The sequence below is a fragment of the Phyllobates terribilis genome, unplaced genomic scaffold (assembly GCF_046119375.1).
Source record: "Phyllobates terribilis strain yellow unplaced genomic scaffold, ASM4611937v1 Scaffold_5__5_contigs__length_657084704, whole genome shotgun sequence".
NCBI classification, from domain to species: Eukaryota; Metazoa; Chordata; class Amphibia; order Anura; family Dendrobatidae; genus Phyllobates; species Phyllobates terribilis.
The window spans coordinates 437,944,511-437,967,348 of record NW_027362765.1 but is presented as its reverse complement, the minus strand read 5'-3'; the positions used below and the strand labels follow the sequence as shown (position 1 = coordinate 437,967,348).

The following is a 22,838-nucleotide window of genomic DNA, read 5'->3' as shown; positions in this document are numbered from 1 at the left end:
GGCAGTCCAAACTACAAATCCACTGTAGAAACCAATGGGTCAGCTGTGGATGTCTGATGTAGAGTTCAATCAAATGCATATAAGATTTTTCTACAATTTTTTTTTTTTTTTTTTTTTTTATAGAAAACTGAATGAGACTACAAAATCTTATCTTGACACTGCACAAAGCAGCTGTGGTGAGCACTTTAACTTCACATTTCAAGATCTTTCAGATCTTGACAGCTCCCCAACATCCTTCCTTCCTGCTGCTGCATGTCCTCCACCCAACTGTCCTAATTGACAGCTCCTCAGCATCCCTCCTTCCTGCATGTCCTCCACCCAACTGTCCTAATTGACAGCTCCTCAGCATCCCTCCTTCCTGCTGCTGCATGTCCTCCACCCAACTGTCCTGATTGACAGCTCCTCAGCATCCTTCCTTCCTGCTGCTGCAGAATTTCCACCCACCTAGCCTGATTAACAGCTGCAGCTTGCACCGAGCACTGTGAGATTTCAGCAGCAGCAAGGAGGAGAGATACTGAGAAGCTGTCAATCAGACTAGCTGGCCAGTTTCTGCAGCCACTGGAAGGAAGGATGCTCAAGAGCATCAAGCATCAAGGCCCATTGGGTGGACATGCAGTAGCAGCAAGAATAAGTGATGCTGAGGATCTGTCAATCAGGCCAGGTAGGCGGAGATTCAGGAGCAGCAGGAAGGAGGGATGCTGAGGAGCTGTCAATCAGACTAGGTGGGCAGAGATTCAGGAGCAACAGGAAGGAGGGATGCTGAGGAGCTGTCAATCAGACCAGGTGGGCGGAGATTCAGGAGCAGCAGGAAGGAGGGATGCTGAGGAGCTGTCAATCAGACCAGGTGGGCGGAGATTCGGGAGCAACAGGAAGGAGGGATGCAGATGAGCCGTTTATAAGGCTGGTAGGAGATAGAATTATACAGTATCATTATCAAGTCTAAGAGATCTGTTTGGTAACGTACACAGTTTGTATTGTGAAATCTGATGACAAATCTGCTGTGGATTTTTACAGCAGATTTCGCACAATGTACAGGGTAAAATACAAAGATGATCAGTGATAAAATCTGCATGAAAGTTATACAACAAATTTTTTCTGCTGCAATTTACTTCCTAAACGGACGTACCTAAGGCTCTATAAGACACTCCCTATCATTTTAAATGAGGACACGTATATATTCTTCATCGCACGCTAGACAGAAAAGGTATAAAAACACAGGGTAAAAGGTCAAACAGGTAAGTAGATGCACAAAAAAAGAAAAAATACTTGAATCACGCAATATATGCATTTACCTAAACTACAAAAGAGGAAGAAAACTCAGCGGTAGATAGCAAGGTTGGTTTCACGCATCCGTCATTCACGGATCAAACACTGATGACCCACTGATGGTAAAACAGACACACGGTCCAATCACTGATGACACCGGTACCATTTTTTCAAGAACATGTGAATGAGGACTTATAGACATAGGAGTCTGTGTAGTTCTGGTCTGGAGACCTATGGGTGATCTGCACATTGCAATCCCTACACATGTGAATGAAGGATGTGTGAAACTAGCCTAAAGCCTCATTCACATGTCAGTATTTTGCATCAGTGTTTGTATGCCAAAACCAGGCGTAGAACTTATAGAGAAAAACTATAATTGAAAAACTTATACCTGTTCTGTGTTTTGCAGACATTCCAGGTTTTTGGCAGACGAATACTGCTGAAAAATACCGGGCCTAAACCAGAATTTGTTTTTCAGTAGAAATTATAATCATGATCAGATCTATCTTCCATCAGTAGTTTTATACTGAACTGCAGATAAACTCCAAGGTGGTGCAAACTCTTCAGCCTGAAAAGTGAAAGGCTAATTCAGCTTTGCTAAATCTGTATGTATTAGTGGGGCAGCTAGACCCCATGATTATACACTTATCTATCCTGTGGATGGGAGGGAAATGTCAATTATTGGACATGCCTTTTAAAGGGACTCAGTCAGTAGGATCAACCCTCCTTTGCCATCTATAGGGGCATGTAGGTCATAGGAAGTTTGATCCCTTGAGATCTGCAATCTGATGTCTTATTTCAGAGAAATCCACATATTTCTTAATATGTAAATGAGCCATTTAGATCTATGGGCCGGACATAGATCTTCCTGAGAATCTGCCTCCAGAGTTTATTGTAAAGGCAAGGGATATTACTGGTGTGAGACATGTAATGACTGACAAAAAACCAAGCAATGTGAACTGAGGTCTAAGATGGTAGACATGCAAGAAATAGGAGCATGTTCACACTAGCAAAAAGAAGCAAAACCTACAAAAGACAAAAATATATCTCATACCCTACCATCATTATATATAAATGTAAAGCAAAGTTGCATAATAAATATAGGGTACTTAGTGAACTATTTTTGATCAAAAAAAGTATACAAGCCGTCCCACCAGCGGCAAGGTGACCCTAAATTGGGACGGTACCTATACTGCCTATATTAAAAACCTTACTGTATATCAAAGTTGAAGTAATGCATATAAAGGGGTAGACAAATAGGACCGGGTCCCAACTCCAGACCACCTAGGCCCGTGGTAAGCTACATATATACTAATCAGCTCAACAAAGGGTATGCCACACCCTTAAATTGCACAGAATGCAAACAAGACAAAAAACCAAGCAATGTGAACTGAGGTCTAAGATGTAGTTCACTAAGTACCCTATGTAATGACTGACAGTCTGCTCTCCTGATCTACATGTCTCACACTGGTAATGTCTCCTTTACAATAAGCTCTGGAGGCGGATTCTAGGGGAGATCTTTGTCCGGCCCATAGATCTTAACAGTTCATTTACATATTAAAAAAAATGTGGATTTCTCTGGAATAAGACATCGGATCGCAGAGATCAAGGTGCCATTTTATTCAGCTCTCTATAACTCACATGCCCATATAGACGGCTTAGGAAGGTTGAACCTACTGACAGATTCCCTTTAAAAGGGATGTCCAATAAACAACATTTATCTCCCATCCAGGTCTCATTCATATAACAGCCACTACTTGATTTATACAGAAAATTTCCTGATGCCTTTGCACAAGAACAGAGGACTATTGAGCTAAAGCAGGTCCCGTACACTTATGTAAATTAACCCTTAGACTATTCTTCTCCTAGGACAGTCACTGACAAGCATTTGGAGTTATAAAGGCTACATCAGTAGTAACTAATTGGTATGATTTCATTTTCTAGGCAATGTCGCTACATTTTTAAGTGTCGTAAACTATATTGAATAAAAGTTACCAGCTGGAGTTTTTCTGTGGATCCAATCTGTGTGAAATTGTTTTATTGTTACCCTTAGTCCAAACGTGGTGGGAGGTATTTCCACCACAGAGATTGGTGCAAATCATATCGATTCCACAATAAAGACGGAGTGCCGATTTTGCTGTGTATTCAACACAAATTTCACCCTTTATACACCGAATGGTTGAAAGCTAGAAAACCTGCTGCATTTTATACATCAGAATAACCATGTTGTGGATTTAAAAATCTGTGCCGAGCAAGTGCAGAAAATGTCCACTACAAGTGATCAGGGCTGTGAAGTCGGTAAGCCAAACCTCCGACTCCGACTCCTCAATTTCCATGACACCGACTCCACGACTCCGACTCCCTCATACACGGCTCATGTTGAAGTGATAAATTTACTGCAGTACAGATTCATCTCAGCTAAAAGTCTAGACCCTTAGATCAGGAATAGGACATTTCATAACTCCCAAATTCTTATGAAAAAATATTCCCACAAACTGCATTGAACTAGTGTACCCAATTTATTATATTCTGGCTGTGGAGTCGGAGTCGGTATATTTTATACCAACTCCGACTCCACGACTCCGACTCCACAGCCCTGATGTGAATAGAGCCCAATGCACATGTACAGTGCTACTACTTTAATTTGCAGAAAATCTGTCTCATCTAGACGTCGCAATACGAACCCGACGTAAATTGCAGTACATGAGAATGGGGTTTTCAACGAGCCATCCATGTGTCATAAAAACTTTCTACACTGAAAAACAAGCATGTTGCGGATTTCCAGATGGAAGGGGTTTAAGCCATAGTCGAATGTGAGGATTTTTCAGCAGATTCGCCCAGATTTGAACTACAGTATTTCTGGAATGAACCACGTTTCTCTGTTGATCAAAACAAGATCTTTCATCAGATTTAGGCCTCATTCACACATCCATTTTTTCATGTACATTTTATATCTGTTTGTCATGGATAGAACACATGCCTCATAGTCTGAACAAAAACAAAGTGAGCAGTAAATTAATAAATCATAATAGTACATATAAATAGCATAGGGACACTGTTTTGATCAAAAAAGTATAAGAGCCATCCCACCACGACAAGGTGTACCTAATCGGGACAGTCCTATCTCTAGTATTGAACCTCAGCATGTGTCAGCAGACCTTAATGTAGATGGGGAGCAGACCAGGACCCACGCCTGACAGTTCAGACACCTGCCCGAGGAAAGCTGTATATGGACAAAATGCTCAGGGCTGGGAATGTCCCAATTGGGGTCACCTTGTCGCAGTAGGATGGCTGTTTCACATTGAAAAATGGACACATGGGACAAGTAATAACGGACAAAAATCAGACAAAAGAAATAAAAAACACTGATCGTAAAATTGATTTGATTGAATTAGACTATACTGTTTATAGAAAGAAAAATACAAAATATTAAGACTAAAGTCAATTATTCTACTAAAAAAAATCCCTTTGGACCAAAAGATGGAGAGAAAAAAACAGACACAAAATAGGAACAACGATGGGTAAAACTCGCAGCCCATTAGCGGAGGCTTTGAGAGAAAGAGGCCACATAAAAAACGATTAGTCCCGTGTATATAAACATCACACCTTGCTGTTAATACATGTAGGAATCTCTAACCTGCCCTCGGGGCCTGCCTAAATCTCCATTTTCCCAGCCCTTTCTCAAAGCCCAGGGCTCATTTTTCTCTCGTCTCCCTCTTCTCCATCTTCCGGCACTTAGAGACCATTATAATTTGACTGCATTCCTGGGCATCTGACCTGTTTTAAACAAAACAAAAAGCAAAAGCTTTTCGATCATTTAAATCTTCGCCGGCACCTGGCCTATGATCAGCAAAGCTAGACCAGAGAATAATTTAGAGGTCTTACAACTGCTCTACTGAGGAAGGATTCCAGAAATTAAAAAGAAAAAAAAAGTAATAATTGTGTTGGTTCCCAGCAGAAGAAAAAAAAAAATCTGCAGACGTATCCCGAAGAATAGTTCAGTCCCCGTGTGACATTAAATTCAATGTATACACAATATGATCCCCCACCTATATATCAATAACTGCACTTGTGCTGAACTTTATGGCTAATGCTCGGAAAACTCAGCGCAAAAACAAAGTCAATGGAGCGGAACGTCCCCAATGGGATATAGATGCCAAAATGTATCAAAAAGTAACAATCGCAGGCTGAAGAAGTAATTGGGGGAGAGAAAGGGAAAAAAAAAACTGTTTTCAGCATTCAAGTAAATTGGTTACCCAAACAGAGCATGCCATAGCACAGAAACAGACCACACATCGTGCTAATCTCTCCCCTCCGAGCCGAGCGCAGGGGGACCTGGAACGTTCATGCTTATTTTAACTTTATGGAAGGATATCCGAAGGAGGCGAAGGCAGGGTGAATGCAGATATAGCATAGAGCAGATAAGTCAGAAAAATAAAAATACATAGAAAAAAAATACATGTGTTTTTTTCTAAGACTTATTTCGAGTCAACCGATTATAGGATCTGTCATTAACATTCACAGTAATGGTTACTTCAGTTTTCTAAAGAAGCTGGAAAGTTAAAAAAAAATAATGCAGTAATTAATCAGCTCTTTAAATGCCAATGAGAGTGGATGTAATACATCCCGTTATCTGTATCCTGACTAGTCCACGTCAGTAAAGGCCCCCATGCACATCAGATTAAAATTAGTCAGACCAATCGCTTTCAGTAGGACCAGATGATCATCTAAGGTGCATGTGGACATCCGGACTGTCAACCGTCGGGGAACAAAAGGTTGGGGTTACAATTCATACACATGATTCTTTTGTTTTTCTGCTTTCTCTCCTTTCTCCATTAAAAACACATGAACGCTCCACTGAGATGAGAGTTCATCGTATGTTAGCCAAGTCCTGTACCCAATAAGTTTATGCATTTTGTCTGGGTAATATCTAAATCCCTGAATAAGAGAATTAACATAGTACCCCCGACTGAGCCATAGTCTGCAATGATACAAACGGGGATAGTATGGACTCCCTTTGTGCACTTTTTTCTGGCGCTGTCCTTTTCAGATGGGCACAAAAACCATATGAACTCCGTTTGTGTCCTTGCAGTCTATGGCTTGGTTGGGGTACTGTCTGAACCCGTTTTCGGAAATTGAAGAGGAACCCACAAATGCATTGTGAACAAGGCCTAAGGTGTGTGGGCACATTAAGAATGATTTATCTGTTGGAGTTTGTGTGAATCGGCTCACGGAGTGACTGTAGCCAAAAATGTCATGGGTTGTATGCTCGATCCCCTGAATGTACCTGTCGGGGGCTGTCCAGTGAGTAGTTTCTCTTAAAATGAATGGCCACTTTTTATTTAGGGTGTGTTCCCAATTGGCATATCCGCAGATCCAGGTGTAAAATCCACTGTGTGTTACAGTAGCTGTCTTGTAAATCTCATTGAGAGAAAGCTAGAGGAACGGAAAAGCGCAATAGGGCGTTATCCAGAAAACTGCGTTATATGGTGATACGGCCGTGCTCACCTGGCATTATTGTGAGAAAGCACAAACACTGTAAAGACACAAGATATCAATCCAGCTGTGCTGCTCTGCAGGTTGGGGGGTCCAGCATAGAGAGATGCGGGTGTATATGGAAGAAGAGATATCCAGAGAATCCAGGGTATAATGAAATGATAGCGGTTTTATTCTCAATGCGTTTCAAAGTATCTACAACTTCTCTATCAGGAGAAACCACTGCTTTTTGCGGCTTTTCTTGATGAAGTAAGATGAGAATAAGATCACTATCATCATTCTCTGGATATCTCTTCTTCCATATTGACCAGCAGTGCAGCAAACCGGCATCTCCCACAACTGATCTCTATTGTGAATCTCATTGACACACTAAGGAAAAAAAATACACAGCAAAAAAAAAAAAGGAACAACGTTGCTGATTTGAAATCCACAGCACGTGGAAATATACCGATTTAAGGGTCCGCGACCAATCAGCACAGCAGTGCTTAAATGTGGCACCAAGATCGGTGATTGGTCGCGGCCGCTATTTAAATGTGGCGCCCAAATCGGTGATTGGTCGCGGGCAATGGCCACGAACAATCAGCAGAGCGTTGTTTAAATTTGGCGCCAATCTCGCTGATTGTTTGGGGACGCCAGACGCGACCAATCAGCAGAGCATTTTTTAAATTTGGCGCCAATCTCGCTGATTGGTCGCGTTTGCCAGCCGCGACCAATCAGCGAGCTTGGCGCCAAATTTAAACAACGCTCTGCTGATTAGTCGCGGACGCCAGACGCGACCAATCAGCACAGCGGTGTTTAAATTTTGCGCCAAGATCACTGATTGGTCGGGTGCGGAGACAACGACCAATCAGCGAATCGTATTGGTGAGCACCGGGGAGCGGAATCGTATTGGTGAGGACTGGGGAGCGCCGCTGCCTGAGCGGCTACCTCCTCTGCGAGAAGCCGGGACATGAGCGACTGCTCGCAGCAGAAGTATCCCGACCCGCAGCGCCGCTCCCCGGTCCTCCCTTGACACCCTAGCCGCTGATCTCCCGACAGTAGCCGCATGGTGTTACTAAGGTCCGGACATTTGTGTTCAAAATCGCTGATTGGTCGCGGGCGCTGCTGCGCGACCAATCACCAATTTGGGCGCCACATTTAAATATCGGCCGCGACCAATCACTGATCTTGCAGAGACATTTAAACACCACTGTGCTGATTGGTCGCCGAAGCAGCCCGCGACCAATCACCGATTTGGGCGCCACATTTAAATAGCGTCCGCGACCAATCAGCACAGCGGTGTTTAAATGGGTCTGCAAGATCGGTGATTGGTCGTGGGCGCTATTTAATTGTGGCGCACAAATCGGTGATTGGTCGTGGGCGCTATTTAATTGTGGCACACAAATCGGTGATTGGTCGCGGCCAGCGTCCGCGACCAATCATCACAGCAGTGTTTAAATGTGGCGCCCAAATCGGTGATTGGTCGCGGGCAGAGGCCGCGACCAATCAGCACAGCGGTGTTTAAATTTTGGGGCAAGATCAGTGATTGGTCGCGGCGAGAGATCGCGACCAATCATCGAATCGTATTGGTGAGGACCGGGGAGCGGAATCGTATTGGTGAGGACCGGGGAGCGCCGCTGCCTGTGCGGGTACTTCCGCAGCAGAAGTATCCCGCCCCGCAGCGCCGCTCCCCGGTCCTCCCTTGACACGCTAGCCGCATGGAGGTCAGCGTCGCTGCCTGTGCGGCTACTTCCGCTGCGAGAACCCGGGACATGAGTGGGCGCTCGCAACAGAAGTATCCCGCCCCGCAGCGCCGCTCTCCGGTCCTCCCTTGACACCCTAGTCGCATGGAGGTCAGTGTCGCCGGCGGTCGGGAGATGAGCGCCTCGCGCCGGTCATCTCCCGGCTGCATCGGCGCTGAGCTCCGTCCCGCAGATGAGCCGCTAACGGCCGCCATCTTTTTTCAGAAAACCCCGCGGCGCTGAATGGCCTTTGCCGGACCAATGAGCGACGCGGGATTTCCTGGACAGACAGACAGACAGACGGGATAAGACGATTATATATATATATATAGATACTATACATAACAATTTCAAAATGTTTTTTACCCTTGACAGGATCTTGTACTTAGAGTTAATATTGCTAATTACAAGTATTGTGTATTTTATTAGTGAATTCTTCATACATAATCTGCTTGTGGTGACCTTGTCCTCCCCAACCTTCTGGTCCTCTCCTCGTCAATTCTGTACCATCTTCCCATTTATGAATGAATGACTTCTACCTCCTCAAATGACAGCCCTCTCCATTAATCCCCTTAATGGCCATCCTGGCACCTGTCTCACCTATCAGAAATGGGAGGATATAAAAGTCTTTATGGCATAGCTGCAAACACGGACTTTGTACAAGTTAAGGACTTCTTACGATGCTATTTGGTGCCTCCCTCAAAAAACTAAAATTTTCCTGACAAAATCTATAAAAAATAAAAAAATTGGGCTGAAATTTATTGATAGCTTTATGTCACTTTTATGCCATAAAGGGACGTAAATTTTGGCATAAAACATAAAAGTGTAACATTTTAAATTAAAACAGCCAAAGATGCGCTGAATATATTAAGCCGCGTACACTTGATGCATCTTGTGTCACCATACATAGGTGTCCGAGACGCCTCTCTAAAACTAATCTAGGCAAATCATCGCCTCGGTGTAGAATTGGAGGCCCATAAAGGCACAGTGTGTTACATGGAGTATTGCTTATAGCTGCCCATGGGAGCTGTATCATAGATCTGTATAACACAAACCTATAATTTGGCTATGCTTAGGCATCATCACTTCCTTAGGCCATCCACCACTCACCTCTTAGAACGGAGCCAAAAGCCCACCACACACCTTAGATAGCTTCCGGCCAACAGCCATCTTGAATGTCTCTCCCACACACACAAGCCGTCATCTTTGGCTTTGTCTTATCTCAGGTAGAACAAAAGGCTTGTGTCACGGGTTTGGCATTACAGACACCTTCTTAGAAGCGGTCTCTCTAGGACCCAGCAGCTACCTTCCTCTGGCTAACACCCTGGCCTGGGTGTATAAATACCTGCTGTTTGTTAGAGGGAGGTGCCGGCGATACTCACATGAATCCTTGTGAAGGCTTGGAGCTAGTGCAGTACTTCTTCCTCTTTGGTGCTAAGAGGACGTGTGTTCATCTCTCTGAAGTCGACTAAAGCTAAGCTATCTTCCTTTGTTTGTTCCCCCTTGTTGTCTTTAGTTGTCAGTGGGGATTGACTAGCGCTCATCCTCTCTCTTCCCTAGCCAGGGCCAAATGGCAGGGAAAGACAAGGTGAGGTTCCTGTGCGGCGATTGGTGCGGAACCAATATAGGGACGTTAGGGGAGACAGGGTGATATAGGTCAGCCCCTTTCTCTAGAGTCTGGGCCCCCTTTTCCCCCTTCCCTTCGAGTTGCACTTAGACTTTCCTACACCTTGCGTAACAGATTGGCAGTTCAAAATCGGACATGTCAGATCCTTTTCTTTCCCGACAATCATCTGTTCGATGCCTCCATACACAGCAGACTGTCGTCTGAACCCGCAGTTTTGACCAATGTTAGTAAAATAGATATGGGGGATTAAGGGATCATTCTAAACAACTATTTCAATAATTAAACCTATCCTTTTGTCTCTTCCTTAAAGGGATCAGGTCACCTCGCCTGCACACAAAGGGGTATTCTGCTGGTAAATCGTATTTAAGCTCTGTATAGTCAGCTTACTGGAGCAGCGGCTACAGGGAGAAAATTAAGTTACATCCTTCCTGTAGCTGCTCTCCTCAAGTCATTGGGGCGGCGCTGAGAGCAGTTGTAGTCACCAATCATTATATATATATATATATATATATATATATATATATATATATATATATATATATATATATATAGTGCAGCTGTAATCATGTAATTACTCTTGAATACTTTCACTGACTTCCTATTCTGCACACACTTGCTACATACACACACTCCGCAGACCAGACTGTCAAAGAGCCAGTGAGTGATAATAGCGCGCTCCCTGTACAGTGATCGGTGACTATCTCCTCCCTTCACCACCTTAATGCCTGAAAGCGAGCAGCTACAGGGAGAATAAAACTTAATTTTCTCCCTATAGCCGCTGCTCCAGTAAGCTGGCTACTAGAGATCAGCGAACCCAAACTTAAAAGGTTGGGATTTGTACAGGACAGTTAGTGTCCGTTCGTAAACTCCGAACACAGATCTCTTCCGAAAATAAGTTTGTTTTAATGTTCAGAGTTCCGAGGGAAGGAGAGAGAGAGAGAGTGAGGGAGAGTCTCCATTGTTTTCAATTGGGTTTGGGTTCAGGTAAAGTTTGGGAACAGTTCTGGTACCCAAACCGAACTTTGGACTTAAGTTTGGGTTGGGTACCAGAACCTGAACTTCCACTGGTCTGCTCATCTCTACTGGCTACAAATGGTTTAAATGCCGTCTACCTGCAGATTACCCCCAATATCTACAGCTAAATAGGATTTTTTGTAAGGACAAGTTCCCTTTAAACAATATAAGAGTTTATGGCCTTGTTCTTGCCTTCATCGGGATTGCATTTCTTCTAAGTGTGCTTTGCTCTGCGATCCAGGACTGCAGTAAGAAATATACATTTGGGGCTTCACCACTAACTTTCATAGATGAAACGTGGTATACAGCACATTTTCCCTAAGTAGGCAACTTCATTGTATGAAAAATATGTAACAAAACAATGAGGAGGTGAGGGGAGTCTTCAAATTAAGGATTTCCTCTCGAACTTGGCCAGTACAGCTGAAGAAATGCAATATCCCTTGCGAGCTCCAAGTTCCAGCTGCAGGAAGGAGCTGTAATGAAGGCTCGCAACTCCACAACCAGCAAGAAACGTAACATTACAGTCACTTTATCTATCCCACGCAAAACTCCTGACTCTGAAAGGAGAGTGCATCAGGGATTAGGACAGGCTCCTGCGTAGACCCTCCCAAAGCAATTGTGATGCTCAGACACTGATATGTCCAGGTTGGAGAAATAATGCCCGAAATGTGACTCACACGTTACATGTAGCTCAACATCCTCCGTTAGGAATAAAAGGGAACAGTTTTGATTGTTTGCCATGAACTGTAATAGCAACATATCAAGTGAACCATTAACACAAGAGCCTTACATACATGCAATGTACAAAGTCCACCTCCCCATTAATTTAAAGCACTTGCGCCATAAAGACACCCCGTGCATAACTTCAGATAGAGCATAATTATACAGCAGAATGGCACTTGTCAGGGCAGACCCATACAGACTATGCGGTATAGTTTTAATTGTAAAAAGTGTTGCTGATGAAATTCATTTAAAGGGATACTCCAGTAAGAAGTTATCCCCTATCTGCTGGAGTCCAACCGCTGAGACCCCCACCAATAGTCAGAATTACCTTTCTATTAAATCCCCCACCATTCAGTGCCTCCCGTCTTTATTTACATCTGACTGCTGCATCCAATCACTGTCCAGTGTGCAGATGAAACATCAACCCCACGGCCATGTATACAAAGACCGGCAGGGTGCACCAGAGAGGCGTAGAGACAGCGCTGGGAGGAATTAACAGGTAAGCAATGCTTCATGTATTATTTTTTTGTTGTCACACAACCACAATAGCTCTGTTTTTTCCTTGTTGTTCTGTCTTGGGGCAACATAAAGTGATTTCAGTGGTGTATTTACCAACGTGGAAATCTGTCAATATGATAGTTTCCGTAAAATCTCAGGTATCAAGTGCAGTGAGAGCTCAGGAGTCTTCCATTAGTCCACAAGTAAGGCACATAATAAACAATTGTATCCAAAGAATTTAATAGTGAAAGAGCCAGTGTCTTTGATATAAATTCCAAGCTGGACTATGCGCCAACAGGAGTCGATTCTGGATATGAGGAACCCACAAAAAGACAAGCCGAAAAAGGGGATGGAGGAAAGACTAAAGGGATGAGGAGGACGGCATGAGTGGCACAGCACAATACGTGACCTATGGATGTAGAGAAAATTGGACCTAAGGATCCCAGAGACATGTTCCTAATCTCAGTGTTCATTAACCCATTAGCATCCTAACAGTGTCAATATCTAACACATTAATTAAGAATAATAAATATATAATATATAATAATAACAGTAATGCATACAATGTGCACGGTCAAGTCTGGTGACAGATCCACTTAAAATGGACCTGTCACCAGGTGAACAGTGTCCAGTTTTTTTCTTCTATGTTATTTCTACAGCTTCCCGGACAATCCATTTTTTTTTTTTTTTTAAATCGGCCATATGGGGTTCCATAGATATGGGCTTTTAATTCGGTATTAGTTTTTATGTTCGTTAGCAAGGTGGCAAGGTTGCTCCCAGATTGTTTAGGGGCGTGACTGAGCACCACCCTCTAGGTAAAGCCCATGAAAATTAGCACTAAAAAAAGACCCACATCTCTGAAACTATAAGGTGGAGTTAAAAAATAAATAAAAAACGAGAGCACCAAAATAAAATTAGAGCAAAAACTTGTCACATTTCATTTTGTTTGATTTCAGATCATGTGGGCCAGAAGAGGAATGGAGCGGTCCTGAAACCAGGGAAGACTGTGATCAGTAAGATTTAAAAAAAACACTAAATTACATACATAATTAAGATGGGTTAGGAAAAAAGAATGCTAAAGATATCTCCTTTAAAAAAAAAGAAAAAAAGAAAAAGATCCATCAATTGATCTTGTTCCCAGGTTACAGGAGCCATTTCAATTACTTCATGGGGTTATCATCAATAATAATCACAGGTGGGGCTTTAATATCTTAAAGGCTGAGCACAATCACAATGGCAATAATTTTGCTGCAATGTTTGAGATTCAGTGACAATCTGGGGATAAAATGATCAAACCCCAAAAGCAAACTGCGTCTCTGCCCCCATGGAGTGAGCCTCTCCTCTGATCTGGACCGGTAGCTGAGGATATATGTGCTGTTTGACAACCCATAAAAGAATGATACAATGACTGGGTATAGGATTAGGCTGGCATTCATCGGTGATGGTCATTGGTTTTGTTTTGGGTTTTTTTGCGGGGAGAGGGGACAAAGCTGCTGCCAGACACCTCTGACAGTGGCTTATTTTCCCAGAAAACAAAAAGGATCGGGCTTTGAAATTCCAACTGTTCAACATCATCTGTCACAGGAGAGTCAGGAGGCCTCCATACACATCAGATGGTTGGCGGATAAGGCTGAATTTTATCCTGTGAACGGGAGTCCTTAAAAAATTTTAAAAATGAGGGAAAAAAACAAAAACATACAATACACTTATCAGACCTTCACAAAATATAGGCTTGTTTGCCTTTAAGTTCCTAGCTCTGTATTATCAATTGGAAGGTAATAATGTGCAGTAAAGCGCTGGTGTGGCTCACAGAACGAGTCTCCAGCGGGATTATCAGCCAAGTCCGTCACAGGCAGACTATTCTCTCGAGAAAAATAAAGTTCTGTACTTTGCAAAAGAACAGACCAACATATCCATTCATCTAACATGCGCTGCCTAATAAAGTTACCCTGCTACGATCTGCTGTAGACCTCTTTGACAGAAACACAATTAAGTAATTCTTTCATAATCTGCTCCACTTGCTGAAATTACTGAGGCATCTGTATCACAGAGAAAGCAAAATAACTGTGGAAAATAAAGAAAAAAAGAAAAGAAGTAAATTCTACCTGTATCGATTATAATGTGATTTCTTCTACTTTGATGAACACCATATGCTGCCATTAATACTGAACTGTTGCACCTGAGCTGGAAACTTTCACTAGTCACCAACGCAGCACACAAATAAAACCGCAAGTCCTCATACCCCGTACCCTACCGCTACCTTCCAAAATAAGGGGCTTAACCTCTTGTATTCCAGATAGCATTTTCTAATATTATAGTGAATGTCCCACCTTCTAACACCAGGCTACTTTTAGCTGATTAAATGGGAAGTCCGTAGACATGAAAAACTATGTAATATAATAAAATCTTGTACTATAGTTTAATTATTGGTGATTCCGGGGCTAGGACCCCTCATTCTGCATCTGCTCCACCCTCTTTGTGCTGGTGACCTGTATGAAGGGGGCTGGCTGTTTGGCTCAGGCCCTATCTCTGTTTCTGCATCAGCCATAATGGAGGAGGAGGCTGGCATTGCTCACATTTAATGGAGAATTTAGCAAAACGTAGAAGTCGGAGATGAAGCGCTTTAACGGTTCCAGCTAATTCACGCCCACCGTCTGGCTAAAGACGCTGTAGAACAGTACGTTTTTCTATCCCATAGCTTTTATAGCGAGCCAGAAAAAACACATGTAAAAGAGCGGTTGCGTATTAAAGAGCAGAATCCCATCATTGCTGAATGGAAAAAAAAAAAACGCTGTGTCAAATTTGCACCAAAAAACACACAAAAAAAAAATTTTTAAATGCATAAAAAAAGCAGCAAAATCGCAAAAATCAATGAAGACTGTGTATTTTGATGCAGACACCTGCAGAGAAAAGAAACCGTGGAAAAACACAACATTTCTGAACATGGAAACATAGGAATAGTACGTTTTATTCCACTATGCTTGCAAACAATCAAAAGAAATTCTTTACAATCACGAAGTTTAATTTTTGTGCTCAAATCCCCTATATACAGTTGAAACCAGAAGTTTACATACACTATATAAAAAGACACATATGCAAGTTTTTCTCAATATCTGACATGAAGTCAGAATAAACCTTTCCCGTTTTAGGTCAATTAGAATTACCATAATGTTTAATATTTGCCAAATGCCAGAATAATGAGAGAGAATGTTTTAAGGCATTTTTATTACTTACCCTAAAGTCAAAAGTTTGCATACACTAAGATTACTATGCCTTTAAACAATTCTGGACTGCCCATATGATGTCATGTGTCTGGAAGCTTCTGATAGGTTTTTTTTTGCAACATCTGAGTTAATAGAGACACATCTGTGGATGTATTTTAATGCACACCTGAAACACACTGTTTCTTTGTGTAGCATCATGGGAAAGTCAAAATAAATCAGCCAAGATATCAGGAAGAGAATTGTGGACTTGCACAAGTCTGGCTCATCCTTGGGTACAATTTCAAGATACCCGAAGGAGCCTCGTTCATCTGTACAAACAATTATATGCAAGTACAAACAAGATGGGAATGTCCAGCCATCATACCGCTCAGGAAGGAGAAGGGTTCTGTGTCCCAGAGATGAACGTGCTTTGGTCTGACATGTGCATATCAACCCAAGGACAAAAGCAAAAGACCTTGTAAAGATGATGGTGGAAGCTGGTAAGATTGTGTCAATATCCACAGTGAAATGAGTACTGTATCAACATGGGCTGAAAGGCCACTCTGCCAGGAAGAAGCCATTACTCCAAAAGAAACATAAAAAAGCCAGATTAATGTTTGCAAATGCACACAGGAACAAAGACCTTCATTTTTGGAGACATGTCCTGTGGTCTGATAAAACTAAAATTGAACATTTTGGTCATAATGACCATTGTTACGCTTGGAGGAAAAAGGGAGAAGCTTGGAAGTCTAAAAACACCATCCCAACTGTGGAACAAGGGGGTGGCAGCATCATGTTGTGGGGTTGTTTTGCTGCAGGAGGGATTTGTGCATTTTACAAAATAGACGGTATCAGCACAAAAGAAGATTATGTGGCAATACTGAAGCAACATCTCAAGACATCAGCCAGGAAGTTAAAGCTTGGGCGGAAATAGGTCTTCCAAATGGAAAATGACCAGAACCATACTGCCAAAATAGTAACAAAGTGGCTTAAGGATAACAAAGTCAATGTTTTGGAGTGGCCATCACAAAGTCCTGATCTGAATCCTATTGAAAATTTATGGGCAAAGCAGAAAAGGCAGGTGTGAGCAAGGCGACCTACAAACCTGGATCAGTTACACCAGTTCTGTCAGGAGGAATGGGCCCAAATTCCCACCAACTATTGTGAGAAGCTTGTGGAAGGATATCCCAAACGTTTGACCCAAGTCATTCAGTTTAAGGGCAATGGTGCCAAATACTAATGAAATGTATGTAAACTTTTAACTTTGCAGTAAGTAATAAAAATATCTTAAAACATTCTCTCTCTCTCATTATTCAGGTATTTGGTAAATATTAAAAATTATGGTAATCCTAATTGACCTAAGACGGGAAAGATTTATTCTGATTTCATGTCAGATACTGAGAAAAACATGCAGATGTGTCTTTTTATATAGTGTATGGAAACTTCTAGTTTAAACTGTAGCTATAGAGTTAAATGGCTAAATTCTTGCTGTCAGTGGCTGCCACTAGTGGGCGCTTATTGTATACCATTTTACTATTTTTGCCTCTAATTTCATACAGAAGTTTATTTATCAACACTCCTATGGGGAAAAAAATGATATGTTCCATCATATGACAAATTCCCGCACACACACTGTCAATACTGGCTAATTCTTATACTGGACAGTCTTAAAATGCGACAGATTTATCAAATTTTATCATAATGGTTCATGGTGTTTGACAGACAGTTTAACCTTTTCCCACAAAATGATGTAACTGTACATCCAGACTGCAGGCGATTTCTCCCAATCCAAAGTACAGTAACGTCAGAGGGATGGCACGGACTCGGGAGCCATCCGGAGCAGAAGCTGGCTGTTATACATGGCTGAGCTCCTGCTGTGTGTGCAGAGACCAGACACATCTCTCATCCTTAACACCTCAGATGCCGCTGTCAGTAGTCAATGCTGCGTGTGAGGAGGAATTTGACCCCGATAACTCCCCTTGTCAGCTATCGGCACTCCCGCCGCACAATCAAGGCGTACTGGATTGCGATGGTGACAAGTAGGCTTAACAATGGCCTCTTGTCTGACACAAAGCCAAAAGTCTCAGACAATTATATCCCACCGGCCAGGGATGTGGAGTCTGAGGCCAGTTTGGTGGAGTCGGTATAAAATGGACCGACTGGCTCCTGAAATATATAATCAATTGGGTACAGCAGTACAATGCAGGATGTGCTGTAAGTGTTTTCATAAGAATTTGGGAAAGTTGTGAAATGTCCTATAAATGTCTGTTGTGTTCCTGATCTCAGGATCTCGGCTTTTAGTTGAGATGAATCTGTGCTGCACTTTATGTACACGCTCAGTAGTGAGGCCGTAAAGTGGAGTCGGGAGTCAGGGAAATTGAAGAGTTGTAAGTTTGGCTTACCAACTAAACAGCCCTGTCGCCGGGTGGTGGGGCGTGACAAGTTGTACAGTGATTTATCGCTGCAATCAAAGGATCACATGTTCAACTCCTGGACTAGTAAATATTGTATCAAAAAATATATAGATAAAAATTCAAATTTTAATAATAAAAAATGGCTTAATTGTAAAAAAAAAAAAAAAAAAAAAAAAAAAAACAACAACCTTACAAAAACAACACATATTTAGTATTGGTATGTACCATAAGACTAAGACTAAGACTATCTCATTATTGATTGTGCGCAGTAAATGTCATAAAAGAGATAAATATGGAAAATTATGTCAGAACAGTTGTTTTATAAAGAATTTAAATGGCCGCAGCCTTGTTTCTCTGAGAGAGACCTGTCCTAGAATGTTAGCCTGTGAGCATGTGCAGTAGAAAGCTCCACCCTCCTTTATGTAGGAACATATGATCCACTAATACTACTGTATATAACAGAGGTGTTGAGGTAAGAAGAGGCTGCTCACACTGCTGTCCACCCTATATACCTGATCTAATACTGGAGATACCAGGAGTGCTGAGGTAAGATGAGGCTGCTCACACTGCTGTCCACCCTGTATACCTGATCTAATACTGGAGATACCAGAGGTGCTGAGACTGCTCACATTGTTATATGTCTTGTCTTTCTCATCTAATATTAGAGATACAAGGGATGTTGAGGTAAGAAGAGACTGCTAACACTGCTGGACACCCAGTATACCGGATATAATACTGGAGATACCAGAGGAGCTGAGGCTACTCACGCTGCTGTGTGCCTTGTCTTTCTGATCTAATACTGGGTAACTAGAAGGAATATAGAGTGCACATAGGATCTTATCCGAGATAAAAGGAATATTCGTGAAAGATAATTCAAATTCACTCACTTATTAGGGTTGTGTAAGACGCGGCTGCTGCAAACCCCGAAGCAATGATCCTTTGTTGGGTGTAGAGAGTGGGGAATCAAAATGCGCTGCTCGCCTTTCAGAATAATGTACCAGAGGCATACCAGGATTGGGGGTGAGGGGTGCCATGCATACCAGGATTGGGGGTGAGGGGTGCCATGCATACCAGGATTGGGGGTGAGGGGTGCCATGCATACCAGGATTGGGGGTGAGGAGTGCCATGCATACCAGGATTGGGGGTGAGGAGTGCCATGCATACCAGGATTGGGGGTGAAGAGTGCCATGCATACCAGGATGAGGATGAGGGGTGCCATGTATACCAGGATGGGCATGAGGGGTGCCATGCATACCAATATAGAGATGAGGGGTGCCATGCATAACAACATAGGGATGAGGGGTGCCATGCATACCAGGATAGGATGGTGGGGACAGGATGGGGGCAGCACAAATACCAGGAGGGGGGCAGCACATACCAGCATGGGAGACCATATACCAATAAAAATGCACGCCACCCGGGCGTAGAACGGGTTCAATAGCTAGTTTATTTATATTGAGATTTCCTTTAGTTATTTTTTTTTCTATTCCTGAACAACTCCTTTAAATAAAAAGTGGTCAAAAAATAGTAAGTATCTTAAAGTATAAAACCTACAGATCATTACACGAAATACAAGCCCTTATATTGATCTGTACTCAGAAAAATTAAAAAATTATGGCTCTCACAATATGATTTTCTTGAGCAAAATAATAAAAAACTTAAAAAAAAAAAATTATATAAATAAATAGGGTATCACCATAATTGTATCAATTAAGTTAACATATCACTTGTACTGAAAGATGAACTTCGTAAAAAAATAAATAAAATAACTATTTTACTTTCTTTGTTTATGCCTCCTACGAAAAAATGAATTATACAGTGGTTAAAAAAGTTATATACACCCAAAAACGGTAACAGTGAGAAATATAGATTGTCCGACAAAAAGACAAGTGGAAAAAAAATTTCAAAAGTTATAAGTGTCAGAATAAGATGACCAAAAAACAAGATTTTTTTTTATTTGCAAAAAAATACAAAATAAAAAAAAAGAAGAATTAAAAGTTCTGTCATAAAGACCAAAACTGGCTGTGATGCCAAAGGGTTAAAGATATATCAAATTTAAGTTTATACACTTATTATTTGGCTTACTTTGGTTTCTCCATTCTTCCCCTAAACCATTCAGTGTCTAAAACGCAAATATGGTGCAAGCCATTAAAGTTTTTTCTTTTTTTACTTAATTCTCACCCATTGTTTCCAGTGTTTTTCATTGAGATTCAAGAGTATTTCAAAGCATTTTTTACGTTTAAGGTAAAGAGTTTTAGTTTGTAACTTTTACAATGTATTTTTCTTTGAAGCCTAAAGGAAAAAGGCCAAGAAGAGCCATACCCAGAACATGCTGCATTCAGAAATAAAATGAAACAAAAATGCTGTGTATGTAGACTTTTTAATAATTTGCTACATACTTCAGGTGTCAATAAGTCATTGTCTTTTTGACAATAGCAAAAAAAAAAAAGGCTGAAAAATGCTGTGTCTAAGTGCAGCCTAGAAGGTAATATCTTCTTAGGCTGTGTGCTCACGATGCGGATTTAACGCGTTTCCGCGGCTGCATTTCCGCCGCAAAAACGCATAAAAAACGCATGTTAAGTTTGCTATGTTTCCCAATGATAATCCGCATGTGCAGAAATTTCCGCTGCGGATTATCATTGCGAAAAGATCCGCAGCACGACCATTAATTTTGTGGAATCGCGGCAAAATCGCCATCATTGACTTGAATTGGAACGCATAACATCCGCATGACTACGCGTACACATGCGGATATTATGCGATTCAATGCGCGGATGGTACCCGGGTTTGGAGAAGAGGAGCCTCTCCTCCAGACCCGGGTACCATAGTACCTGTAGTTAAAGAATTAAAATACAAAAAAAAACATATACTCACCTTCTGATGGCCCCCTGTCTGCTCCCGGCGGTGCTGCTGGCTCATCGGCTGCTCGCGGTGGTAAAAGGACCTTCCATGACGTAATTTAGTCATGTGAAAGGTCACAGGACCGCTGACGTCGGCGATCGCGTGACCTGTCACATGACTAAATGACGTTATGGAAGGTCCTTTTACACCACCGCGAGCAGCTGAAGACACCGGATGCACCGGAGAAGGAGACCGGGGGCCATCGGGTGGTGAGTATAATGTTTTCTTTTATTTTTCACCATTTTTATTCTTTTTTTTTTTTTTCTTTTCTACTATTGATGCTGCATTTGCAGCATTGTAACTTGGTCACACAACATAAATCCTTTCTTGTGTAATCTTTACTTTCAGTTTGGAGATAATGATATGCTCGTGCTCCGAGGTGGCCTGTGGGGGGCGCTCTATCTGGTGCTCTGCTTACATATTCATCTGTATGCTCTTATGACAGCTCACTGTGCCTTCACTGACCTGCGTCCTATTTTACATAATGCATCTAGTAGTGCGGGGCTAGGTAAAATAGGAGGCAGGTCAGTGAAGGATCAGTGATCGGTCATAAGAGCATACAGATGAATATGCAAGCAGAGCACCGGATAGAGCGCCCCCCACAGGCCGCCCCGGAGCAGGAGCATATCATTATGTCCAAACTGAAAGTAAAGATTACACAAGAATCACAGGACGGATTTCATCAACCAAGGTATCATTTTAATTAGTGTAATGTCACCCACCTGACAATGTATGTAGTTTACTGAGCACAATTCTGCTGACAGGTGCCGCTTTAAAGGGAACCTGTCACCAGCAAAAACGCTATTAACCTGCAGATTAATAGCATTACCAACCTGCCCGGCGCCTGCACGTAGCCGAAAGCTGCAGGGAGAAAATTAACTTTATTCACCCCAGCAGCGTTCGGTGTCAGTCACGGGGGCGGCGCCGGTTCAGTTACTGCTCTGTTTATACAGAATGGAAGCTGTAACCGCATCCCCGGCCCTGACTGACACTAGCTTTGCATTAGGGCCGACTGTCAATCAGTGCCAGGGGCGCAGTTACAGCCGGCGCTCTGTATTCTCAGAGCGGTGACTGCACCCGCGCCGTTGAAGCCCCCATGACTGAAACCAAAAGCTGGCAGAGAGACTAGAGTTAATTTTCTCCTGACAGTGTTCGGCTAAGTGCGGGCGCCGGGCAGGTTAGTAACGCTATTAACATGCAGATTAACCCCATACCTGCATGTTAATAGCGTTTTTTGCTGGTGACAGGTTCCCTTTAAGAGAAGTGTGCCATCAGTCAATAGGATCAACCCTCAAAAGCAGTCTATACTAACATGTAGGTCACAGGAAGTTGAATAAATTGATATCAGCGATCCGATGTCGTATTCCAGAAGAGTCCACGTTTTTCCTAATATGTAAATGAGCTGTTAAGATCTATGGGAGGGACATAGATCTCCCTGAGAATCTGCCTAGAGCTTATTTTAAATGAAAGGAGGAGTTATCAGTGTGAGTAATGTAATGGCTGACAGTCTGCTCTCCTGATCTACATTTCTCACACTGGTAACGCCCATTTCATTTACAATAAACTCCGGAGGCAGATTCTCAGGGAGATCCATGTCCGGCCCATAAATTTTAACCGCTCTTTTATATATTAGGAAAAACATGAATTTCTGTGGAATAAGACATCAGATCACAGATGTCAAGGTATCATGGTATTCAACTTTTTATGACCTACAAGCCCATATAGACGACATAGGAGGACTTATCCTACTGACAGATTGCCTTTAATGAATTTGGAGCATCTTTCAACTGCTGTGTGCCACCGCCAGAGGCTGGCACACGTTTGTCTTAACTTACAACACCTTGTGGTGTGAATTATCATGAATTTTTCAGGCGCGCTTAACCATGCCCCATCCAAGCACTAGCCACTTACCAAAAGAACGGCAAAGCTGGCAGGGACTAGAATTAAACCGAAAAAGTTTCCAAATTTTTGTGCA

The 22,838-nt window shown here is 42.3% G+C and overlaps 1 protein-coding gene across 1 annotated transcript in view; it reads right to left on the bottom strand.

Moving 5' to 3' along the window:
* FBXW4 (F-box and WD repeat domain containing 4) overlaps positions 1 to 22,838 on the bottom strand; it is a 216,438-nt gene that overhangs the window by 157,469 nt on the left and 36,131 nt on the right. The gene's annotated exons all lie outside the window — the stretch shown is intronic.